Source organism: Neovison vison, chromosome 3, assembly GCF_020171115.1.
Source record: "Neovison vison isolate M4711 chromosome 3, ASM_NN_V1, whole genome shotgun sequence".
Taxonomy (NCBI): Eukaryota; Metazoa; Chordata; class Mammalia; order Carnivora; family Mustelidae; genus Neogale; species Neogale vison.
Genome location: NC_058093.1, coordinates 203,343,833 through 203,369,108, shown reverse-complemented (window position 1 = coordinate 203,369,108; position 25,276 = coordinate 203,343,833). Strand labels below are relative to the sequence as shown.

Genomic DNA, 25,276 nt, shown 5'->3' with positions numbered 1-25,276 from the left:
CCATCACCATCACCACCATCACCACCATCACCACCATCATCACCACCATCACCAGCATCACCACCACCACCATCACCATCACCACCATCACCACCATCACCAGCATCACCAACATCACCACCACCACCATCACCATCACCACCACCATCACCATCACTAACAGTGTGATTTAGAGTGAGGGCTCCTAGCTACCACCCCCACCATCACCACCACCAAGCCATCACTGCCATCATCTCCATCACCGCCATCACCGGCATCACCACCACCGCCATCACCACCGCCGCTTCCATCACCTTCATCATCTCCATCACCACTGTCATCGCCATCACCACCAAAATCATCACCATCACCACCATCATCACCATCCTGAGAGAGAAAGCAGAGCTAGAGGTGCGGAAGTGTGAGCGGGCAGGGAAGATTTCTCTGGCCACAGGGGTCTCCAGCGCAGGTGTCAGGCAAGAGTAATCACTGCATGAAGAGAGTCAGAGCAGCACGTTGGAAACATCAGATATGGGACAAGCCTTTGCTGCAGGATCAGTATGTTGGTTCCAGGCTCACCTTCCCTAGAGTACCACTTAGCGTGACGTGGAGACGTGAGGGCAGCTGGGGGTAATTTGTTGAGTTTTCCTCCAGGAAGGCAGAATTAGATGTGGGGTAGCCCTGCTCTGGATGCCCACACAGGAGTGGGAGTACTGAGCTGTGGAAGAGCTCCAAGCCAGGCTGACAGATGCCCAGTCTCCTGCCTGAGGCTTCTCGGCTGGTAGAAGGCAGCCCTGCGGGGTCAGGAGGAGGCAAGGCATGTGTTCTGGGGCACACAGCTGGCTGGCCCCGAGACGTAGCACCAGGGTGGACACGCACAGTGCTCCTTGGCTGGCTGAACGCGCAGACAGTGCCACGCCCCCGCCCCACAGGGGCCGAAGTCTCAGACTTCTGCTAAAGAGGCCAGTGTTTTGCCTTCGGGGATCTTCTGTGTGTCCCGACACTTTTCCACAGCTGGAGAAAGGCTGATGTTACCAGGAAAGACTTTGGGGGTCCTGATGGTACAGAAATGGAGGACACTCAGCGTGGAGGCGTCTTGGGCACTCGTTGCCATGGACACGGAGACCAAGGCCCCCAGGGGCTGACTTGTTTGAAGTCACACCAGGTAGGTTGGGTGGATCCAGAGACATTAGGAGCCAAAGGTCGTTAGTTAGGACCGTCAGTGAAAACCCCAAGCTAGTCCAGCATCAGTAAACACGGGACTGTGTGAGTTGGCGTGGCACATGGAGCTGCGGGGGGCTGACTTCGGTGTGCTTTAATCTAGAAGCCAACCCTGATCACCTTTCCTGATTGTTGGCCTGATTTCCTGGCCGGACCCAGGAGCATCACTGGTTTGACTAAGGTTACCTGCCAGTACCTGGACCAACCTGTCCAGATCATGGACCGGGGAGGAGGGGGGGTACTGGGGAATGGCACACACTGACTGGCCAGGCCTGGGTTTGGCCAAGGGGATATTAGGGCCCCGAGACTGTGTTCATAGGGGAAGATGCTCATTAAAGCAGGCCAAGGTGCCATTAGCAAAAGAGCTGGGAGGCAACAGACAAAGAGAGAGCTCCTGTACCCGCCCCCCAGAGAGGCTATAGTGGCCCCCACAAGCGCAGAGGGTGGGGGGTAATGCTGTCTGCCCCTCCCAGCGGAGGCTCCTGGCCTCGAGCAGCTCCCTGCCGCCTGCACACTCTGGGTGCGGGGCCAGCAGCCTGGCCGGGGGTCCTGGGGGAGTGGGTGGTCAGCCTGCCGGGCAGCCCGTGTGGGCACTGAGCTTTTCCATGGCAACAGCTGGACCAGCTGCCTGCTCATCTCAGCAGCCACTGGGGAGCCTCTGCAGGATGGTGAGGCCACACCCCGCGTCCTGAAGAGGATGGGCAGGGGTGGGGGACATCCGGAAGGGACTCCAGGGAACAGCAGGCAGGGCCGGGCCAGGGCTTGCGTTCCCCAGGCTGACAGGTGTGGTGGCTCAGAGCAGTTTTGAGGCCAGACCTGACGTTTTCTGGTTGAATGACCTCAAACGCTAGTAGTCTAGGTTTTAGTTTCCTACCAGCAGGACACAAATAATCGTGCGCATGTCCTACAGCTGGGGACAGTCACGGGTTAGTAACATGGAATCCACGGGACCTCCTGCACAGGGCACCTGGGGGCGGGGGGGAGGAGAAAGTGCCAGGGGATGTCCGTGGGGCAGAGGGACGACTGAGGTCAGATATTCCAGGCACCCCAGGCATCTCCCCAACCTTACGTCCATGCAGGCCGCTCATTCACGGGGTCTGCTCCGGGCTGGGCGCCGTCCTCTCTGCTGGGATGCAGAGAGACTGCACAGGGACCATGCCCAGGGGTGAGTCTGGGGGCGGTTGGTGTTGGTGGTTCTGTGAGAGGCAGCCAACTGTGACGTTGAGGGAGCCCTGTGCACACAGGACCGCTGCTTCTGACCCCAGGCCAGTCTGGGGTCCTTGAGACCCCCACCGACATCTGACCCCCACGGCCCCTGAACTCCCTGAGAGCTGTTGTGCTCACTGCCAGGGTTTACTGCAGGGAAGGGAAATAGGTTAACATCAGCCAGGGGAAGGGCACGGGGCAGGGGCAGGGGGGGTTCCCAAACGCGTGTCTCTGGGATGGTTCCCGTGGGCCATGGACAGAGCGGGCTCCCCAGCTCTGACATTTGACAGCACGCACTGGCCCTGCCAACCAGGGGCCCCCAGCCTGGTGCCCAGTCTTTATGGGGCCGTGGGGGCTGCTGGTGTCCAGCTCCTCCCAGGGTGGACGCCGTGCGGCCAGAAGCCCCAGTGTGACCTGTACACGGACTCCGAATGTCTGGGTTCGGGCAGCCAGCACTCCTGTTGGACAGGGCACTCTGGGCCTGTGTCCCTCCCAGGAGCCGGCAGAGGCCAGGCTCAGCTTGGGAGCGGACCCTCCACCACACCCTCCGAAGTGCTGGCCTGCTTTCCCAGGTGCCTCTCTTGGTCTGAGCGGGGAGCGAACAGGGGGTCACTGCGGCCGTTATCTGCCATTATCTGCCCCAGCAATATCCTTCCACAGGGCAGAGACCAGCGCCTCTAACCGCTGGCAGTGGCCACTGGGTCCTGCCGCCATGCCTCAGGCCTGGGTGGGGACTGTGGACACCCGTGGTGACCCCGTGGTGTGGACCGTCCTAATGCCCAAGGGCTGTGCTGCTCATGCACTCATTCCAGGCTCGGCCCGAGCTCCTGCTTTTGTGTGCGGTGCTCACGCTCGCTCCTTCCCCCGCCCGGCTCGTGGGCCCGCTGTGTGCCCGTGTTCTGGGCCCTGGGCTGCAGCGGCACACAGCTGGCCTGCTCTGGATCCTGTCAGGTGCCAGGGAGAGAAACAGGGGCTCCTGCAACAGGTGAGGGCATGAGCTGCAGGAAGGGTCAGCTCACAGCGGAGCTGGGACATCTCATCCCACCTTCTCTGCCCTGGGACAGGCCATTACACAAGCTCCCAGGGGCTCTGGCCTTAGAACTGGGACTGCATCACGCTGCGGGCTTTCCCAGGCCACCAGCGTGGAGAGGTCTGCGGCTTCTCAGCCTCCGGCCTTATACCATTTCTCATACACAAAAGCAGGAGGCCAGCTGGGAAGGGTGCAAGCTCGGCGGGGCGGGGGATGGGGGTGTTGGCGTGGGGTTGGATGGGCCCTTCTCATCCTCCCCAGGTCCGATACACTCCCTCGGAGACCCTGTCCTTGACCTGCGGTCAGCACTCACCTGCAGGTGAGGCCCGAGGGTGCCCCTGTAGGGAGGGACAAGGGACAGAGGAACACAGGAGGGCCTTGAGGGTGTCCTACTGGCCTCAGCAACCAGGAAAGAGTGGTCCTGTCTTGAGTGAGGGGTGCGGGGGTTGGGGAGGCTGGTTTGGGGTACTGTGTTTGTTCCCTGGGGCCACAGTAACAAAGCACCACACCCCCAAGGCGAGGTGGCTTCGAACAACAGAAGCTCATTCCCTCTCCACGGGGCGGGGTGGGGGGGGTGGGGCACAGTCTGAGATCAAGGTGTCTGCAGCTCCTGGCTCCCACTGGGTCGGGGGAAGGTCCTTCGGGCCTGGTGCAGTTTCTGGTCCCCAGCACCATCCAGTCCCCAGCCCCTCCACCACCCTGGGGCACAGGAGGCCTGGGGTGGACTTTGCTCAGGAGGAAGAATGTAACACCAGGTGGTCACAAGAGTAACAAGAGCACAGCAGGGGGGGGCAGGGGTGGAAGAACTGCTGGCTGGGAGTGCTCAGACTCCCTCCTGCCCTAGAGGCTGGGGATCAGCGAGCAGGCTGTCTTGCTCAGTGGCCTCAGCACCTACAGAACAGGAGACAGAGAGGCCCTTGGCAGAGGCCCAGGGACGCCCCCCCACCCCGCCGGGGGACGGCAGCGGGAGGCCAGCCTCCTGCTGGGGCTTGGTCACGTCCCTTCCGCCAGGATAGCACCAGCTGTGACCTGCGGAGTGTATTTGTGCTCCCCGAGGTGGGGACTTGTCTGGAAGGCTGGTGGGGGGGGCGGGGGGGCATGGTTGACCACCTGGGCCACAGCCGGAGTCCGCACTCACGCATTCATCCGCTCAGCCCCAGGTGGGACGGAGGGTGTGCTGGGGGTCAGGCCCTGTCTGGGGCTCTGGCAGCAGCAGAGACCAAGGTGCCAAGAGCCCTCCCCACTTGGGGCTTTCCTGGGGGCACCTCTGGGACAGGAAGTGGCCCTGACACGTGTCTCCAAGAACATCCACCAGACACACGGAGGGAGACAGAGTCCCCTGGGAAGACCTCAAAACCTCAGGGACACTGGAGCCTCTGGGGGTGACACAGTGGGGGCCAGGTGGGGCTTGGGAGCATGCCTAGGCCTGGGCACCCTGGGGTCTGGGAGCAAGAGAGGAAGGCGTCGCTGAGAGTGGACAGGAGGCAGGGGTCCCCAGCCCCTGCCTGGGGAGCAGCGAGGTGCCGTCTGCCCAGGGAGTGAGGGGGACAGGCCCGGGGGAGACAGGCCGGCGGGGGTTGCAGCCAGTTGAGAGCTCAGTCTGCCGCAGACTTTAAACATCCATTCAGAGTTCAGTGAGTGGGGGTAGGGAGAGATAGTTCCATTTCCTTTAACATTTCAGGTTTTCCCCAACATGTTAGTTTTTTGTTTTTATTTTATTTAAAAGATTTATTTATTTATCTATCTGAGAGAGAGAGCACGAACAGGGGAAGCAGCAGAGGGAGAGGGGAGAAGCAGGGAGCCCAATGCGGGCCTCGATCCCAGGACCTTGAGACCATGACCCGAGCTGAAGGCAGAGGCTTCACCAACTGAGCCCCCGGGTGCCCCCCCCCCAACATTTCTTAATCAAAACTTTCAAACACACAGAGAAGTTGCAGGACCATCCTGTCCGGGGCAGACCTGCATCCCCTCTGCCCAGAACTGGGCCAGCGCTTCCCACCCACCTCCCCGTCTCTCTGGGCAGCTGCGGCAAGCACCCGAAACCAGTCTCCATGCCCCAGGGACTGAAGACTCCGGGAGCCTGTCCTCCCTGTTCTGGGGCCGGAAGTCCGAGATGAGGAGCTGCAGGCATGGCTGCCTCTGGTGGCCCCTGGTGTCCTTGGCCCGTGGCCGTGGCCCATGTCTGCCTGGCCAGCCCGTGCCGTCCCCTCTGTGTGTCTCCTGTAAGGACACCTGTCCCTGGATTTGGGGCCCACCCGGATCTAGGGTCACGACAGAATTACGTCACAACGGCTCTTTTTCCGGATGAGGTCCATGTCCCTGATGGACGCCTCTTTTGGGGACTTCTCCTCCCTGATTTCTTCCCATCCCAGCTGCTCCCCTCAGAGCGGGGAATGCAAGCCCGGCTCCCAGCTCCTCTGAACAGACACTTGGCCCTACGTGCCCTGAGGCAGGATAGGCGCGCCTCGGGGGCCACGCGTCCCCCACCTCAGCAGCACTGGCAGGGCTCGGCAGGGAGACAAAGCTGGGGACCCAGAGGAAAAGGAAAGACCAAGGCAGCCTCCCATTTCCGCAAGGACATGGGGCATGGAGCCCATGGACCATCGGGACACGCGGCCTCAGGAGATGTTCTCAGGCACCTAAAACGATGCTGGAGGGCATCGGGATTGGAAGCGGTCCCCACAGTGGGCTTCCCCGCTGGCCAGCTGATCAGCACGAGCTTCATGCACCCCTGCTTCTCCCGGTTCTGGGTCAGATGTCTGAAGTCCATCCACGTGTGGGCTGGCTCCCTCTGGGGGCTCCGGGGACGGACACCCCAGCCCCCCGGCTCTGGCCTCTGCCCTGCTCCTGGGCTCTGCTCCCCCCACCCCACCCTCTGCTTCTGCTGCTTCATCCCCTTCTCTGACCGACCCTCCCACTGCCCTCTTGGGAGGACCCTCATAGGGACACGACCCCCACCCCGTCGTCTCGGACAGTCCCCACCGAAGAGCCTTCATTAAACAAAGTCCCTTCAAAGTCCCTTTCGCCTTCTAATGTGGTGTCTTCACAGGTCTCGGCGAGCAGGACCCACTGTCCTTGGGGCTGTCCTGCCCACCACACCTGAGTGACACCGAAACCTGTGGGTTCCAGCGGGGTGTTTGGCAGACTTCTGACGTGTTCTGGGGTGAGTACAGCAGGTGAGGCCGGATGCTGAGGGAGGAGTGGCTGCTGGACCGTGGGCCCCACCCTTCACGCATCACGCAGGTGGACGAGGGTCCCGGGAGAGAGATCCAAAAGCAGGGCCAACCGTGTACCATCCCACTGTGGGGGGCAGGTGGTCTGGGTGCCGATCCTGGCTCCATGTCGCACATGGCCTCAGAGGAGGGACTGACCCCGACGCATCCCCGTTTCCTTGTCTGGAGCACGGTCTGCGTCAGAGGTGGGTGAGGGTTCCTGCACGAGGGTCCCGGCGTGGCACAGCGTGGCTCTAGGATGCCGGCAGAGACCCCCACCCGTGTGTGCTCCTCCCGTCCGCGTGGGGCCTGCCCCTTCCCCGGAACCCGCAGGCTTTGGCCTCGGCCAACACGGCAGGTGATGCCGGGGCCAACCACCGTGCAGCCCACGTGGGGACAGGCCACGGGGAGATGGCGGAGGAACCAAGGCCCTTGGCCCCCAGCCACTCACCTTGAAAGTGGGTCCTCAGCCTAGCCGAGCTGCCCCGGGGAATGAGTCTGGAGCAGAGGCAGGCGTGGTCGCGGCAGGTTTGCAAGCAGAAGAAATGTGTGCGGTGGACTAAGCCACTGAGCTTGGGGGTGGCTTGTCAAGCGGAGACAGAAAACCCACGTGCCTCGTGAAGTGGGCACGGAGTGAGCACAGGGTACGTGCTCGAAAGGTCAGTTCTTGTCATTAGGATCGGTGTCGTCCCTGCTGTTGCGGATCATGTGGACCCGAAAACACAGCAGGTGCGTTACTGACGCTGAGTTCCTGCACCCAAGTCCTGCTGCGTTCCTGCAACCCAAGTTCCTGCACCCACTCATGTGGCCAGGAGCCATGTGACACCAGACAGCCCTTCGTGGAGGTCGGAGCGAGCTTCTGCCGGCACCCGCATCCTGGGGGGCCTGGAACTGGGGCTCTGGATGCCGAGACCCACTTCTGGTCTAAGAACTGCTAGGAGGTTTTGCAGGGACCCTGTTTCCCAGCGTCCAGCTTTTCCTAAGAGTGTCTTGGAGCCTGGGGGAGGCGTTGTGTCCCCTTCTGCGAGGGTCTGCTCTCCCCAGGCCCCTGCCCTCCCAGACCCTCAGAGGGAGGCAAGGAGTGCTTCCTGCAGCCCCGGGGCCCACAGGGTGCCTTACTGTGCACCCCTCTGGGTTCCTGCAACAGAACCCCACGTGGCACTGGGCTTGTGGACGGCGTGGGCATCCGCCAATGTGTCAGACCAGGGCAGGGGTCTCTCTGGGGGTGATTTTGCCCTCAGGGGACTGCGGGCAACATCCGGACACACTGGTTTTCCCACTGGTGTCTTTCCCCACGGCTCTGGGCTCCTCTGCCTCCCCCAGGAAAGGGCTCTCAGTGGAGACGCCAGGCCCACCGATCATCCGGGATAATCCTGTTTTAAGGTCAGCTGATTAGCGGCTTTAATTCCACCTGCAGCCTTAATACCCCCCACCGTGAAACCTAATATATTCATAGGTTCTGGGGATTACTGTGGCCATAAGGCCTCACTTTAACTTGATTACATCAGCAAAGACTTCTTCCAAATACAGTGACGTTCACAGGTACTGGGGGTTAGTGCTTGGCCACATGGTTTGGGGGGCAGTTTAACCCCCGACAAGCCCTTAGATGAGTGCGTGACACACCGTGAGGCGAGTGTGTGCTGGTCGGCCGGGCAGCCCTGGCATCCTGCCGGGGACCAGGAAGGAAGCTGCCCCAGCCACGTGCCTGCTCACGGCCTGTGGCTGGGGTGGCTGGGGCGGCCTTCGAGGGGCTCCCCAAGGACAAGGGGGTTGCTCTGGGCCTGAAGCTCGTGTAGCATTTCCCCACCACATCCCGAAGGTCAAGGGTGACACAGGGCTGGCCCTGGTTTGGAGCGGGGCAGGTAGACCCGCCTTGATGGGAAGACAGCCAAGTCACACCAGGCCCGAGTGCCGGCAGGGGACAGCGGGACGGGGCTGTCTTTGTGGCTGAGTGCAGGGGGCTATCTGGCGACCAGCACGGGTGAGCCTCACCCCACGCCCGGCCGGGATTTGTAGACTTTATTCTGAACCTCCGGAAGGTGTGCTACTGGCTGGCCTTGTCCTCACAGCCTACCCCCCTCTGGTGGGTGTACACGCATGCACGCACACACACACACACACGCTCACACCTGCTCACGCGTGCTCACAGAGACCCAGGATTTTCCTTATAAGGCTGTAACCTATAAAACCCCAACATCCACATTTATTCCATATAAATGGCTCTTGGCCCAGGGCATCTAGCCACGTGCTGGTGTCAAGCTGAGGGTGGGGAGCCCTCAGGCCTCTGCTGTGGCCGTTGGGGCAGAGAGAAGGCGGGGACCCCACACCGGTGTGCAGCTCTCCTCTCCGAGCCGCCCCTAGAGTCGCCCTACCCCGGCGGTCCTGCCCAGACCCCTGCTTCTGCTCTTACGATGGGGCTGGAGCCTCTGGCTTGTCCTGGACACTCCCGGGAGGCCTGCTGCTGTGGCTCCTACGCATGTCTGCAGCCAGCGCTCCCGGGGGAGTCCTGGCTTCCCTCTCCCACCGTCCCTGTGAAGACCTGCCCCTGCTGCAGGCTCGCACCTGCACTCCTCCGAGGAGGGCAAGTGGCTTCAGGGGCAGGCGGGGTAGGAAGGGGTTTCCAGGTCCTGGGTCCCGTGTGGGTCTGCATCCTGGCAGAGTGGGAGGTCGGAGAGACGAGCAGCTCCGGGGACCTCTTCACCATCTCCCAGAATAAACGTCAGAGTCCTCAGGAGTGACTTTGGAGGCCTGCCCGAGGCCCTGGGCCCCCTAAAACTGCAGGTCAGATGGTCCCTTAATCCCTCCCACGCAGGCTAAGGATGGGGACCCTGATGGCCAGGGCTGGCCAGGGCTGGCCAGATGCGTGCCCTTACCTGGGTCTGTGGCCTGCATCCTGGGGGCAGGGCCCGGCCGGGAGGGGCACCCCCAGCCCAGCTGTCCAGGGTCTGTAGCTAACTGATCCCAGGCCTCCCTGGCTTCCACAGAGCCTCTCCTCTGATGGGTAACGAGGCCTGAGGTGTCCGTCTGCTGCCCAGCCCCACAAAGTACAGGTCCACCTTTCCTGGTTCATCACAGGTGAGCCAGGCGTGGGGAGCTGCCGGGCGTGGGGAGAGGCCGGTCAGTCGGGAGCCCGGCTGCTGGGACTGGCTCTCCCGGGATCCCCACCCCTCCGTGCGGGCCGTGTGTGGTGTGGAGTCACGTCCCCCCAAGATTCACATCCTCAGGGGTCTGGAACGTGGCCTTGTTTGGACACGGGTCTTTGCAGATGCACTTAGTGAAGATGAGGTCACATGGGGTTAGGGTGGGGAGGTCTTTGTAAGATGAGGAGACACAGATGAGGCCACGAGAGACGGAGGTCGCAGATCCCGGAGCCTCCGGGTGGTGCACGAGCCCACAGTTGAGCGCGTCAGCGAGGAGGGGCGCCTTTCACGTGGAGAGCACACAGGAGTCCACGGCTTTGAGAGGAGGGGTGCTTTGGTGGGCGACCGCCTGGGTCTCTGCACGGAGCCCTCGGACAGCCTGCTGTCTCGTTCGGAGACTATCTCTAGGACACGAGCCGCCGCTGTTTCTCTGTGGCCTGTGTGTCCACGCTCCAGACCTCGTTAGGTGAGGGAGAGCCCGTGTTCTGCAGGAACCATGTCATGGGTTCTGTGGCCGAGGAGCGGTGCCCGTCGTGCCGACAGACCCCAGCACACGCCTGGCCTCACCCAAGAAGCGAGACACCCGGGCACGCAGGCAAGGGGGGCGACCCGCAGCTGAGCAGCCCCTTGTGGTAGGAGCGGTGTGGGGTGACCCCTCGGAGCAGATCTGGGGGCCCTCCCTCTGTACCCCACATCTGCTCCCTGAGACCCACAGCAGCGCAGCTTTGGAAGCCTTTCCCAGGGTCCCCAGGGTTCCAGGGAGGGGCTAGAAGGACCAGCAGGAGACCGCAGCCCCACTGGGAGGCCCGGCAGCTGCAGACATCTTGTCTTGGGACCCCCGGGCCTGACCTCCAAAGCCATCCATCTGGCCTCTGTGGGCCTTGGGCCGCCCTGGAGCCTGCCAGTATGCTCAGCCCAGTGCCCCATGGGCCCTCTGGACAAGCCCAGGCTGCTCCCCGCCTTCCCCAGCCCACGGCTAGCGGGTCACTCCAGGGGAGGGCGAATGTGCCCCCCCAAGTGCCCCATCCACCAGCGGCCTCTGGGAGTGCCCGGCCCAGTCTCTTCCATTTAAAAGAATTTTCAGGCTGCAGCTGCAGGAAGAAAGGCAATGAAACCCTTGGAGAAGGCCCCAGACATCACACACTGGGAAGCGCTCCTTATCCAGACACTTCTGGAGCAACAGGCAGGAGCGGGGACAAAGGGGGTGTGGCCCTGGGGTTCAGGATGGGTGAGGGCAGGCCCTGGAGGCTCCCAGGAGGTATGCCCCTGACCCAGCATGAGTTCAAATGCCCGATGCCCTCTGGCCACCAAACCAGGCTCGTCCTTCTATCCACTGGCCTCCGGAGGGGCTGGGACACAGGGCTTAGAGGGGACGGATGGGCCCTGTCTGGCCCCTTGGAAAGCCTCTATTGGATGGAGGGAGGACCACACAGCGGCCCGGCCAGTCCTGGAGCATGGTCTTTGCAGGAGCTCACTGAGCTCCTCCCACTGGGCGTGGGGGTGGGGGTCCCACGGGTGGTGAGCCCTGGCCCAGCTCCTGGGGGCCTTCCACAGGGTGGTCTGCGGTAATCCCCACCAGGTGGTGTCTGCGCAGCGGGGCTGGGGGTCTGAGGCCCTCACACAGCCGAGGGGCTCCCCATTCAGGTGACCCCGCTTTGGAAATCCTTCCCGGATGTGAGTTACCCCTCCCGGAGGGCGCCCATTGCTGCAGCAAGCTGAGTAGAAGTGGGCTGTGTTTTAATTTTGAAGGTCGTGCCCGGTGTTTGACCGATGCGTGCTTGGCCGCTGAGCGCAGGGGAGCCCGTGGCCTCTGATGCTGGATTCCACTGCTCCCAGCCGGGCTCACCTGGCTTCTCCTCGGTCAGCAGGAGTGGGGCCGGCAGTGTGTGGGGATGCCTGGCTGCCCCTGGAACATCGCCAGGGCGCATGGGGGACTCCCCAGCAGGGGCGCCGGGTGGCTGGGCCCACGGGGTAACGCATCACTACAAGGAGACAGAGTCTTTTGGTGGGTCTGGTGGGCGACGTTTCTCCTGGGGCTGAGGTCACAGGCAGCGTCTGCTGGCTGTTTCTAGGGCCGGAGGCTGGTGGCCTGGGTGGAGAGGGGCTGGCCGGTGCTGCACCTGCGGCGAGACCAGGTCTGGGTCGTTCCTGGCACTCTGGCTGTGAGACAGGAGCACAGTGACCTCAGGGCTCAGGGCAACAAGCCTTAGAGGACCCTCCGTTGGAGCTGCAGCTGGGATCCTGTCAGTCAGAAGCCTCTGAGGGTTCCCAGGGAAACTGGCACTGGGAGGGCTGGGGGCCACCCAGGGGAAGGGGTGTCCAGGGACTGGTAGCTGCGGCCTGCCCCTGGTGGGGGAGGGGAGAGGGGCTGGCATGGGCCGCGACTGTTGGCCGGGCTGCGCAGTGAGCAAGGCCTCACCGACCGGAAGCAGCCCCTTGCTGTGCCTCCCGTGGGCAGAGCCGGCGAGAAGGCAGCTGCTACCAGGGTCTCCTGGGGATGCTAGCTCAGTGGCTTTGATTCAGGCCCTCACTGGACTATGGGCCATCTCAGGCCCTCACTGAACTATGGGGCCATCCTTTGCTGGTTCCTCCCACGGGAGCAGCTGCCTATAGCCTCAGATCCTGACCCGTGGTCCCATCAGATGTGGGACAGGCCCCTGCGAGAGCAGGTCCCTCATCTGGTTCCTCCCCCCGTGTCCATCCCATTCCATGGGGGTCACATGGCCACAGGAGAGCCCAGACAACAGGACTGAGCAGGGAGGCCAGGCAGGACTTTAGCAAGCCCCATGGAGAAGGGGTGCGGGCCTGTCCCCTGGTGAGTCCGCCCTCACTGGCCTGCAGGCGTGGGGTCTACCCTCAACCTGCTCTGACCCTGGGAGGGCCTTAGGAGGGCCCAGGGGACACCCCAACCTCATTGTTTTCCGCTGCGGGTGTGGGCAGTGGCCACTTCTCCCATGCTCCCTGGACTCTTCTAGACTGGACCTCGTGGGCAGTGTGAGCCGGCCTTGCCATCCTCCCGGCTTCTGCTGGGTCCCACGGCACCTGTCTCGAGCCCCCACTGGGATCCCCTGCCCCGCCACCGCTAACCGCCCTCGATCGGCCCCGCCACCGCCAGCCGCCCTCCTCTCCCACCCCTGGGCTGCGCCCCATCAGCCTGTCCCGTGGCTCACACTCCTGACGCTCTTTGCTGAAAATCGGACGCTGGTGAAATCCTGCACCTTTCCTGCCCTTTGCATCTTTCAGCTGAGACACTGCAGAGACAGTAAGCCAGGGGCTTGATGTAGAAAACGTTGGGGTTCCGAGCCGAAGGCGGAGAAAGAATTGCTGAGCCATCCTCAGTGCAAAAAGGTGGTTTTATTCAAGCTCTGGGACAGGACCCGCGGGTGGGAAGAGGGGAACGGGGGAACACGCTGGGTGGAACACATTGCCCAGTTGGGAGGGGGTCGGGGCAGCATGAGTCTCTGAGGAATCTGGGAGCAGGGTTTCCGGGACCCTGTGGGGGCGAGCGGTTGCTGGGAAAAGGTTATTTATTACTGTTTAGTAAACACTCAGCCATGAGACCCTTCCGACGTGTACAGGAGGGTCGTATGCTTGGCAGGGGGTCGGGGGGGAGGGACGATGCCGACACCTATCTTGGGGGCGGAGATAAAGGAAGTTTCCGAAGAATTTCTATATGTTAAAATGGACGTACAGGACCCTGGGGGCTAAGGTTAACCTAGGATTGCCTTTTGTGCTCAGGAGAGTGTCCACAGTAAGGCCGGGAGCTCCCAGAGGACGGTCACTCTGTGCCTTCCAAGGGCTTGTCTTGGGGCTGTGCGCAGTAGGGAAATGCCCTGTTATTCTTCTCACTTTGCTTCGCACGTCTGCGCTGACTGGCCTCACTCTAGGCTCTCAGCCGCCGAGCTCCAGGGAGTCCTCTGGGCTGCGGGTAGCCCCTGGACGGAGGACTCCTTTCCTCCCCCTCCCCCGTGGCCGCCGCCCCACTCCCACCCTCACTCCCAGGAGACCTTGCTTCCTGTTTCGGGGACAAAAGCGAAGGCTCTGCGGGGAAGGGGGGTGCTTTCTCAGGCCTGCGGGGTGCATCCTGCAGCGGCCTATGGCCGTCCCCCCTGCAGAGGGCTGGCGGCTGCTCCTAGGAAGGCCACTTCCTGCCCGCACCCCGGCACTCAGCCAGCAGCCCCCTCTCCTGCCCTGCTGTGGTCTCTTTCCGTGACCCTTCCCACGACACTTGGAGGCACCTCTCCCTGGCCCCACCCCCGCCAGCTGCCCTGCGATTTGCATTTTGGGCGCACCTGTTGCCTCTGGCAGTATTCTTAGCGCACAGCATCCCCCGCCCTGTCCCCCCTGCAACCACAGGGTCTTTGCACGGCGGTTGCTCTGTGGGGACCCAGAGCTCTCCTGGGATCATTGACCCAAGCTATCTCTCCAAAGCCGCCCCCCGGGGTCAGTACACAGCCCACCTTGAAGACATCTTGCTGGACTTAAGTGCTCCCTAGTTGAAGTCATGAAAACTTGATTAATTTTGACTCGGTGTTTGTTTTGTGATGAAGTTCAATGGGACAAAGGAGAGTGTGCCCACGCCAGGGCACTCCCTGGGACAGGTTCCTGACTACTGGCTCCCTTTCATGGGGTCCCAGATGCTGGCTGGCTTCCCCCGCAGGGGCCTGGGCCTGGGCATGGGCAGAGGCGTCGGGGTACCCCCCCCAGTTTCTCGGGGAGGCACTGCCCCTCCCCTGGCTGCCGGCAGTGCTGGTGGGGATCAGGAGGCTACATCCTGACGCAGGAAACACTAGTGTCCCAATGTTTAATTTCTTAGGGGTCACCCATCTGCTGTGGATGGTGGTGAGAGCTTGCGGGAGGAGGGATGCCTCGTCCGACGACCCCCCAACCCATTCTGCCCCTGCTGGCAGGCGCTGGTGATGGTCAGGTCCCAGGGCTGGCCCATGTGGGAGGGCTGGGCTCTGGGCCCCCGGGAGGGTCCACACGGGTCCCACGGACATCTCCCTCATGCCCGCTGCGTCTTCTGTTCTCTGTATGATGGAGGATGGGGGAGACGTGCACTGACCCTGGAGGGGCCGTCCCTCCCGGGACTAGCCGATACCCAGGGGTGGTGAGCAGCCCGTCCAGGGGGCTCCTTCTGTGTGCAGACCACCCAGCCCCCCCCCCACCGTGAGCAACCCTGTGGCCTCGGCGAAAGCCCCTGCGTGGCCTGGCGTGGCCCACCTCTGGGCCTCTGGGAACACGTTCTCCTCGGTGGCAGCTGTGTCCTGCCCTGCTGGCCTGCTAAGCCTCACAGCTCCCAGCAGAACTCGCTGTTTTCAGGGGTGCCTGGGTGGCTCAGTGGGTTAAGCCTCTGCCTTCGGCTCAGGTCATGATCTCAGGGTCCTGGGATCGAGCCCTGCATTGGGCTCTCTGCTCAGCAGGAAGCCTGCTTCTTCCTCTCTCTCTGCCAGCCTCTCTGCCTACTTGTGATCTCTGTCTGTCAGTTGAATAAATCAATAAAATCTTAAAAAAAACCCCAAAACCTCAATATTTTCCAGCAGCCGTCAGGCTCCAAGTTTGCAGGACGTCTTCGTCCCGTGACTGTCCCTGGACAGGCTTGTGTTCTCTCTTTGGCAGCTGGAGGCACGGTCAGGGCCGAGCTGCACAGTGAACTCTGGGGTTTCAGTGACCTGGGGTGTGGGTTACATGCTCCCATGTGGGCTTGGAAAGCTGACAAACCTCACAGCAACCCGGACGGCAAAATCCATGCTAGCAATTGTAACTCTTTTATTTAGCGAGAATGGCATGAAATGCCAAGTGGGAAACAGCAGACAGGGACAGGGGAACAAAGAGACACTTCCCACGCGGGGCCCATAATGGCACTGTTTTCCTGTGCGCTGGGTCCCGCGGACTACACCGCGGGTCCCCACCACCACCCGCTTCCCGGGACACGGTGGCTCTAGCGTCGGGGGTGTTGCCGTGGGGATGACGGTGGCTTCTGGGTTGGGATCTGGGGCGCTGTTGACGGTGGCTTAGGTGTTGTGGGCTGGGCGGAGCAGAGGAGATGCCCGCGAGGTTTCCCGGGAGAAGACTCAGTGAGGACCTGGGCTCCTGCTGTCTCTCCCCGGCTACCCGGTAGGAAAGAATCCAAGTCAAGAAATCTTACAAACAGGGTTTACAGCCATGCAGGCGAGGCCCAGGGGAGCTGGGACACCCAGACGGGCAAGAGCCAGAAGCCCTGTGTCCCCTAAAGCAATGTGCAGTGAGCATTCCTTCCTTGTGGCACGCGCAGGCTGGGGATCCGGGGGCTGGAGGACACCCCACAGGACTGGCTGGCTAGCGTGGCAGACGGTGGGCAGGGAGTCCGAGAGAGGTGGCCATGAAGTGTTTCCCGAACAGCAGGGCAGCCGAAGATGGGATTTGGCCACAAGTCGGGGCCTGTGTTCACCCGCCACGCGCCAGCCCACTCCAGGAAGGACCCATCCCCGTAGCCCTACAGAGCCTGCAGTTTTGGGGTGGGTGGACTTGGGGATGATACCCTCAAAAAGGGCCCTTTAAATGCTCCAACCACAGGGTTGGATCCCATCTGCCTTTGGAGGAGTCGGGGTCATTACTTGGAAGGAGGGCAGGCAGAGGGGCCCCGTGATCTCAGATCCAGCTCCTGGAAGCTCCCCCTCCCCCGTTGGATGCCTTACCCCTTGAGAGCTGGGCCCCCACCCTTGGACCTCAGGAAGGCCCACCGATCCCAGGCTGGGGGGCTTGTGACTACCTTGCAGAAGACTGTTAATCAGAGGTTAATGACTCAGCCCTCCAGCCACCACCAGCCCCTCCTCGAGCCATGACGGCAGGTGGGCAACGTAACACACAAAATGTGGCAAATCACTATTATTCACAAACCCGTTGCTGCGGTGACAGCATGGGGTGCCGAGTTAATCCAGAGGGAGGCTGGTGAGTAGGGCTGTTCTCACCACCACAAGGGCTGGGGCAGAACGCCCGGCCCGCAGGGATCCGCAGGGTGCGGGAGAGGCCCTAACTTGCACATGCCCCACTTCTCCGGAGGTTTTCCCCCTCCTCTTTCTTTCTGGGCTTGCTCCTCCTCCGGCCTTCCGTGCAGAGACAGATGCCTGCGGGGGTGGGGGAGGCCAGGGCTACCAGGAAGGCCTCTGCAGGGCACAAGTGCATTCTGGCAGGCCCTGGGGCTGGCCTCCCCACCCCAGCACGCTGGAGAAGCGTGTGTCCCTCCTGCCGGGCCCGGGAAGGGTGGGGGCGGGGTGAGCGGCACCCAGCTGTGCGGCGCTGAGCCCGGGACTCTGGGAGCTGGCAGGACAGACATCCCCCGACCTTGGACCTTGGAAGATCCAGCCTGGGCGGGCCTTTCTGTCGGAGCACACGGACCTGCACACGCACGGGGGCCTGGCCCCTGGCTTCTGCTGGGCTTTGTCTGGGCACAGACCGCGGGCCTCTGCTCTGCGGAGGTGGGGGCAGGTCGAGAGGCGGGGCTCCCGTTCAGTGCCTTTGGCACAACTCCCAACGGCAGGGAGGAAGTGAGGCTCAGAGGCCTTGCTCTGGAAGGAAAGCCCCCCGACACAGCTGCAGCCCAGCCCCCCGGGCCCCACTTGGCAACGTCTCTCCAGAGGAGGGGGGGTGGCCTCTGAGCCCTGGTTCTGGAGATGCAGGCGGTGAGGGAGGGTCCTGCTTGTGCCCAGGAAAGGGAGGTGGGTGGGTGGTCTGCCGGCTGGCCTGCGGTGGGGGTGTCTGGGGCGATGCCCACCCGACAGGCAGAGCTTCGCGGCTGGCACAGGGACTCGGTGTGGCAGCTGGGGAACTGGCCAGCGGCAGTGTGACCCCCTGGGCTGGTTGAGGGCTTGCATTCTCCTGGGGGGGAGGGGTCGCCGGGTTCAGATGCTGTGCAAACCCACTGGGAGAACAGTTCCCTACCCCTGGGGAAGAAGGGGCTTTCTAGGTGCTCCCTGCTGAGAGCTGGTGGACCCAACAGCAGGCTGGATTTTACTGTTGCTTCATCCCACCTGGAATCCAGAGCGGCAGAGTTCTCATGGGCTCAGGACGAAGGGCAGGGACCATTCCATGGCCTCTCATGCTCATGGGGGCATCTCGGCTGCTGTTCTGGGGCCAGAGCCTCAACCAAGGTGTAGGCAGGACTCCGTTCCTCTGGAGGCTCCAGGACTGTCCCTCTGGCCCCTCCCGGCTCCTGGCAGCTGAGGTGGCCTTGGTGTTCCCTGGCCTGTAGACGCACCCCTCCTCCCCCACCCACGGGACACGCGGCGACTCTCCATGCCTTCCCCGTGTGTCTGCTTCCTCCCTTCGTAAGACCCCGCTCCTGGACTCAGGGCCCACTTTCATCCAGGAGGACCTCATCTGCACGGATGAGATCTGCAACACACTTTTCCAGGTAACGTCACGTTCTGAGATTCCAGGGGACACGCATATGTGGGGAAGACTGTGCAACCCCGTACAATACACGTGAATAGTTATTGAATCCTCCCCATACAAGCGCCCTGTGGGACGGGCAGAGACGTGGAGAACGTGCACAAGGGGCCCCGTGGGGAGAAGACGCGCTTGTGGTTCCAGACTTGTTAGCACCCAGCAGCACCAGCACTGACCTGGTTTGTGGATTTGGGCAGGGCGTGTGTGTGGGGGGGCTCTGGCTTGCATCCTGGGGTCAAGCTCTGTGAGAGCCAATTGGCTGTCAGCAGCGGCCTCAGCAGGACACCGGCCTCCCACATGGCCTGGGCCTCCTCCCAGCTGGGTGGCCGTTCCAGGCGCCAGCGTCTACGGTGCAGAAAGCCGGGTGGAGCTGGGCCTTTGTCCCAGGGGTGCTCAGGGGCACAGGCCCAGGAATGCATGCACTGCGGTGTGGCCTGACTCCTGCTGCCTGAATCCTGGAGCAGGAGGCCTGCCGACCCACGGCCCACGGAACGCAGGTCCCCGTCCGCAGGCCTCGGCATCCCGCCCCGAGTGGGCCTGGCCCTGCCAGGGCTCAGAGGCAGGGCCCCTCGGGATGTCCCCACACTGCCACCTGGTGGTCGCTGCCCGAGCCCTGGGGAGTTCCGGGCACCTGGGCCACGTGTGGCTTCTCCAGGCCCAGGTGTGGTCTCGGCAGGGGTTTCTCACGCCGGCTCTGGCACAAATGCTTCCTTCGCCGCCTGCTTCACCTGCGTGGGGGCACTGTCATCCAGAAGCTGTTGGGAAGAACTCAGGAGCCTCTGGAGCCCACGGGCTGGGACCGCCCAGACCCGCCACACGAAGAGGCCCCACCAAGGAGAGACCCCATCCCAGCGGTCACAGCCCTGAGGACTCCCTCCCTATGAGCAGCTGCTCCCTCCCCAGTGGACGGTGCACGGGCTTCTCTCCATCTGGGGTGTAGGGGTGACCAGCCTCTGGCCTACGGGACAGAGAGTGGGGCTGGGCTGGGCGCTGGCAGGCTGGGCCGGTGGGGCAGCTGGGCTTGTGTCTGAGAACAGGGACTAACCAGCCTCTGCCCCCCAGGGCCTGATGTGGTTCAGCGGTGCCCACCAAGAGCTTCCCACCACGCTCAGCCCCCTCCTGTCGTGACCCCACATGCCCCCCCCTCCAGTTCCTCCCTAGGAGTTGGGATGTGACTCACACACAAGGGCCTCTGGGACCTTCATCCTGGGGCGGGAGGCTAGTCACAGGTTGGCCCCGCACAGTGCAAGTGCCCTGGATTCCCCGGGGTCCGGGAGGGAGGTGGCTGGGTGTGGGAGCCACCTGCAGAATGGGGGGGTGGCAGGGAGCACACAGGTGCAGCCAACAGAAAGCTTTCCTGGGGGCCGCCCCTCTGGGACTGGCGTTCCCGCGGAGGATTGCTTCTGTTCTTTCTGGCCTCCGGAGGTCACAGAGGGTGCTGCCGTGGCTCAGTTTCCCTGAAATTGCGTCTCCCACGCCGGGGGCTCAACACTCGGTCTGGGGGCTGCTTTTCACAGAAGGTACACCAGGCGGCCGCCGGCGGCCGCAGCCCCAGATTCCCTCTCAGGGTGGGCAGAGCAGGCTAGCGGCCACTGCCTGGACGTCTGGACGCACCGTGGGCAGGGATCCAGGCTCCAGCATCCAGCACCCACTGTTGCCCTGGGCGACTGCGGGAGTGGGGATGTCGTCCCTAACCTTAACAACCACTTCCCTACCCTGCCACGGCCTCTGGTCTGCAATCCGGATTAAGGGAGAGGGTCAGCTGGCTTAGGGACCCAGGTACCTCTCCCCCAAGCATCTGCGGCTCCCCCTTCCTGTGGAGATTAACTCTTCTACTTGCAGGGACCGTGGTCATGAGGTCCGAGGCCACTGGCGGGTTAGGGGCGTTGGGCGGGTTCTGCCTTTGGGGGCTCTGGGTCTTGGGGTTTTCCACGCCCCTCCGCACCTCTCTCCTCTGTGGGAAGGGACCCCAGATGTGGGGGCCTGGTTGGCCTCATCTCAGGTCAGCACGGCCTCATCACCAGGCCGAAAGCCAAGACGCCTCTCTTGGTCTCTTGGCCCAAGAATCCTGTTTGCAGCACCTTCAAGATGCGCGCAAGTCCAGGTTCTTCTCAGGAGACCCCCTGCTGCCCCGTGTCCGGGCCGTGCCCATCCCGTGTGTGTGGGACCGATGACCAGCCATGGTGCCCACGATGGGCCTCACTCCCGCGTCACCTTATAAACACTGACTGGATCCGTTTCTTTTTCTGGCTCTGCGTCCCGTTCTGTCTGATGAAGCCAGGGGCCGCCCCCTTGAGAGCCACCCTGGGAGAGGCCCACAGACAGGGGACTGAGGACAGCGTCCCGTTGCCAGCCAGCAAGGAGCTGAACCCCGCCACAGGGCCCGTGGGTTAGGTCAGCAGGGCCTGCTTCCCCGGTGGAGCCTCCAGGTGGACCTCGGCCCCCCAACACCGCCTGCCAGGTTCAGGGTCATTTGCCAGCAGCAATCACCACCGTACGCGGGCCCCCACTCCCTCCCAGCAGCCCCAGCCCCTGTCCACCCCGAGCCCAGCAGACGCCCTCCTGCAGCCCCCTCTGGCCGGCCCACCTTGAGCGCCCTCTTCTCCAGCCCCAGACGCGGCTACTGACTTCCCACCTTCCCCGTGCTTCTGTCTCCGGGCCTGGGCACGGGCTGTTGGCTCTGCCTGGGGTGCTTTCCCCGGAGCGGTGGGGGGAGCTCGCTGCTCACCTCCACAGGTCACCTGCCTAACCTTACCCTCCCGGCACCTTCCTTTCCCTGCATGCTGGAACCCACAGGGTCCGTCTGCGCCCGCTGTGTCCTCTGTCGCCTCCCCTCCTCCCATGCTCTGGGGACAATGGGGGTGTCTCTGTGCGCCCCTGTCCTCCCCCACCGCTGCATCTGTAGCATCTGAATCCTCTCCAGCAGGCCCCCAATCAAGGGCTGGGAGCACACAGGTCACGGGGGCACAGGGCGAATCCAGCCCGGCCCGCAGAAGGGGGTCTTGGGCCCTCAGGCGGCCTCAGGTGGTTCCCGTCTCTGTGTCCCACAGGATGCGGACGAGGACTCGAAATCCCCAGCACACCGGAGGAAACAATCCGCGGGCCTGCCCCATGTGTCTGTTCCTGCGAGGCTCTGCTGAGAGACGGGAAGGAAGGAGAGGGCAGGACACGGCCAGCCTGACCGCTGGGGGGCCTGCCTCCCTCCGGCTCCTCCGGCTTTCCCCCTCGCCCCATTGTGCAAGGGGAGCACCCTGCAGCCACGAGCGACTCCCAACCTGTCTTCCCCGTTTTCTCCTTGAAAACTCGCGAGAAACATTTTTTAATTCCGCTAGTTATTTCCTGAATCCGTTCTTGCAAAAAATTCAAAGAGAGCTGATAAAAACCACTGGCTCTGGCCCCTGCCTCCTGAGTCCCCTCTCTGGGGCCCATGAGTGCAGGGAAACCCAAGGGCCCGGGAGGTGGGGGCGTCGCAGCCTTTCTGGCCCCACACTGTGGTGGGGTGTGCTGACCGAGCGTCCGAGCGCCCCCAGGACCCGCTGTGTTTGAGTGAGAAGCAGTCCTCAAGTCATTGATGTCTGGGGCTGGAGCGTAGCTCACCCTGACTGGTGCAGGCACGGGCACTGATCAAGGCGTACCCTGGACAGTGGCAGGGCACGCCCGCCCAAGTGGCAGACGGAGAGGAAGGTCTGTGCACACAGTGAGAGAGGGGGTGGGGCCAGAGGCACGGATGGAGGCCAGCCACAGGCCCCTGGGGCAGCGGGTGGAGGTGGAGGGGGAGAAGGGGAGGGGGAAGGGGGTGGGGAGGAGGGCGTGAGCAGCTGTGGCTGCGCAGCCTTTGGCCAGACTCTGAGAAGGAGCCTGGCTCAGCCCAGCTGCCGGCGTGGAGCGGGGAGGAGGGACGAGGAGGCTGCAGATACTGCGCCCTCAGTGCCGGGACCGCCGACAGGTCTCCAGACCCCCAGATCCAGCCAGCCCTGAGGGCGTGTGGGTCGTGCCCCAGACCGTGCCCGCACTGGGACGCGTGCCTGGCCCCAAGCCAGGAGACGGGCTCACGTACATTCCGGGGCACCGAGCGGGTGGAGGAAACGGTGTGTCTTCTGGGTTGAGGGGTCTTCAGACGGCAGGTGCCCCTAGTGGGCCCGGAAAGCACCCCGCCAGGCAGGCATCAGCTGCGGGCCCCGGCTCCGTGCGGCCGACACATGGGACATGGCCGGCAGGATTCACCGGCCTGGAACAGGACCACCAGAGTCTTTGGAGCTGCTTGCACATCATTTGGCCTCTTTCTCTAGACACGTGCCCCTGCTTCCTGAAGTTGGGCCTGGCTGCGTGGCCGGCTTTGAGCCTTCAAAGTCCTGGTCACGGCGTTCCCCGCTTTGGCTATGGTGGAGAGCCGCGTCAGCTTGGGGTCCCGACCCCCTGGATGAACGCACAGTGAAAGCCTCCGCGGGCCGAGTCTGGACACGGGGGAGTAGAAGGGGGTGGCGTGTGCACGCACGGGGTGCAGGGGACAGAGTCTACTGCAGCCCCACTGTGAGCCCTACCCACCCCCCCACCCCGCCACGACCAGGCTCTGCCTCTCCCCTCCAGTCTGGGGGCAGCGGTCATGGGGCTGTTCCTTGGGGAGGCGCAAAACTGCTTACTCCTGGGCCCCTCAGAGACAGGGAGAGGCACAGTGGGGCATCCGCGGGGGTGCAGGGCCAGATAGCGGGGGTGGGGGCATGGCTCTGACCCCGCGGGCATGCGAGCCTTCCGGGTCGTGAGCACCCCGTGGGCCCTGTCCTGTGGAAGGGGCGGATCCTCCTCTGAGCGCATCCTGGATCCAGGCGGATCCTGCCCTCCGCACCCCAAACCCCGAGCCCCCCGGGACCGACAGCCCCAAAGCCCGCCTCTGGGGCTCCCAGTAGCCGGAGTGACTCCACCCTTAGAGAAGTGGCCCCAAGCTGGGGTTTGCTTGTACTTTTAGACGCTCTGATTAAAGCGTCTTTTTGAGGTTTGTGTTGGTTAAATAATACACATACTTGAAGTTATATTATAAAAGTTATATAAGGTTGATTGAACTATTTGACAATAACTACCATCAGGTGTAACACTTTCTTGTTTTAAAATGAAGAAAACTTCTTTGAAACTGTGAAAATTGCCATGTGATAACTGGCTGCTGAGAAGACTCTCCAAAAAAGAAAATTGAATAGGATTGTCATCAACAAGGCATCTTTGCCTTATGTTGGCTAATATTGCTTGTCTAGGAGAAAGGTGGTTATGTAAATAAAAAGAGTGAACTGTTTATATGCAAATAAAGGTTGAGTGGTTTTGGAAAAAAAAAAAAAAAAAAACCCCGCAAGGAACCTGCGCTGCCCCCCCAGGGACGGCTCGCTGGTCTGTTCACACACCATTTCCGTGCATCTCTGAAGATCACTGTTCTAACAGCTTCGGGTATAGACACCAGGAAGCAGCTACATGTAACGGCATAAATCCCAATCCCCGTGCGTTTAATTTTCTCAGGCTGCAGAATCAATTTGAGCCTGTCGGGGTCTGACTCTGGAGTCTATCAATGCCGGCTCCTTCCCTCCAGCCCCCTGTCTGGCTCTCCCTTCTTAGGAACTCAGCCCTGCAGACAAAGATGCGCTGGTACAAAGTCACAGCTTTTCTCTCTTTATGAGGAAATCTGGTTAGGTGTGAGGGGGCACAGAGCCTGGGGCCTGGAGGCTGCTCCTGGGCACTGGGGCCGAGGCCGCTGCCTCTCCTCCAGCCGTGGCTGTGGATGATGTGCTTTGACTACCCCAACGGCACTTGCTGGCCTTTCCCCTGGGCTGCAGCTGAGGGGGGAAGTCTCTCCATGGCATTCTGGGCGGTGCCTTAGCCCCATGGATTGGCTACATGTCTTCTTGTCCTTGGTGTGTCCTTCCGCCGCGGTGATGACAGCAGCCACGTTCCGAGCGTGGTTCACAGACGGGTCATTGAATGCCACGGGTCCCTGAGATGTACGTCTGTTCTTAACCCCATTCCACACGTGGGGAACAGGCACAGAGCTGGTAAGTAAGGCGCCCACGGCCCGACAGCGGGCGGCAGAGCCAGGAAGCGCTTCCCCGAGGTGATTTGGACTCTTGTGAGCTCCTGGGGACACCGCACCATCCTGCCCGGTTCCGTGGGCAGCCAGCGTGCTTACCCTTTTGCTGAGAGCTCCAGGGTCCCCGTCTAGAACCACCGCTGTCTCTGGGCCAGTCGGGCACTGAGTGGACACAGCCCCTGCCCAGCCTCAGGGCTGGCAGCAGTGCCTAACGTCTGGAGCCGTAGGTGAGCTCGGGGTTCATGCAGCACCAACCGAAGTCGGGCCTGGGACTCTGGGCAGGGGGTGGCAGGAGGGGCTGTCCACGGGCAGCAAGCAGGTGGGACTGGCGTGTGGGGGACGCTGCCCGGGGTCCCCTCTGCAGCGCGATTTCCCTGCTCTGCTTCAGCATCTGCCTGACTGAGTGCTGTGACGCCTGCCCCTGTGCGCACGTGCCCACGAGGGTATGTGTGCCCCTGCGGTGCCTGGAGCAGGAGGGGCTGGGCTCACGGGCCACTCCCGTGGGCGCCGCGTGCTCACCAGGACGGCTCAGGGAGATTGCAGAGCTCGGTGTGACCGTCTTTCTGAGTGAGCCCCAGGAGAGAGGCTCAGGGAAGGAAGCCACAGAGCTGACTGCCTGGGACCCCCAGCTGCCCGTCCCAAGCTCCCGAGATGGTCTAACCTATCCTCCCATTTAGGATTTAGCCAGATCTGGGGTGATGAGGGGTTGCTTGGGTCATCTGGCTGTGCGCACCTCTCTGGGCCAAGCAGTGTCTTCCCTCTTGTCTGTTTGCAGGAGAGGAGCCCCCAGCAAGGTCTGGGTCTGGGCATACTCAACCCCAAACAGAACCTGGCCACTCTGGGACCCCGGTCCTGTTCCAGCCACAGTGTGCGCATGTCTGAAAAACACGGGAGTCAAAGGGAGAGGTCGAGGTACGTCTGGGGCCCTGGGTCCTGGCGCCTTCAGCCCCCAGGGGCCCAGACTGTTCTGTCGGTGCCCCGCCCGCCCCTGCCCTGG

General features: G+C 62.7%; 1 long non-coding RNA gene across 1 annotated transcript; it reads left to right on the top strand.

The window, feature by feature from the left end:
* Window positions 1–17,721: 17,721 nt before the first annotated feature.
* Window positions 17,722–21,610, top strand: LOC122901989. The gene is made up of 2 exons (XR_006383722.1): window positions 17,722–18,180; window positions 21,266–21,610. It is a non-coding gene; the product is annotated as an uncharacterized LOC122901989 (long non-coding RNA).
* Window positions 21,611–25,276: the final 3,666 nt, after the last annotated feature.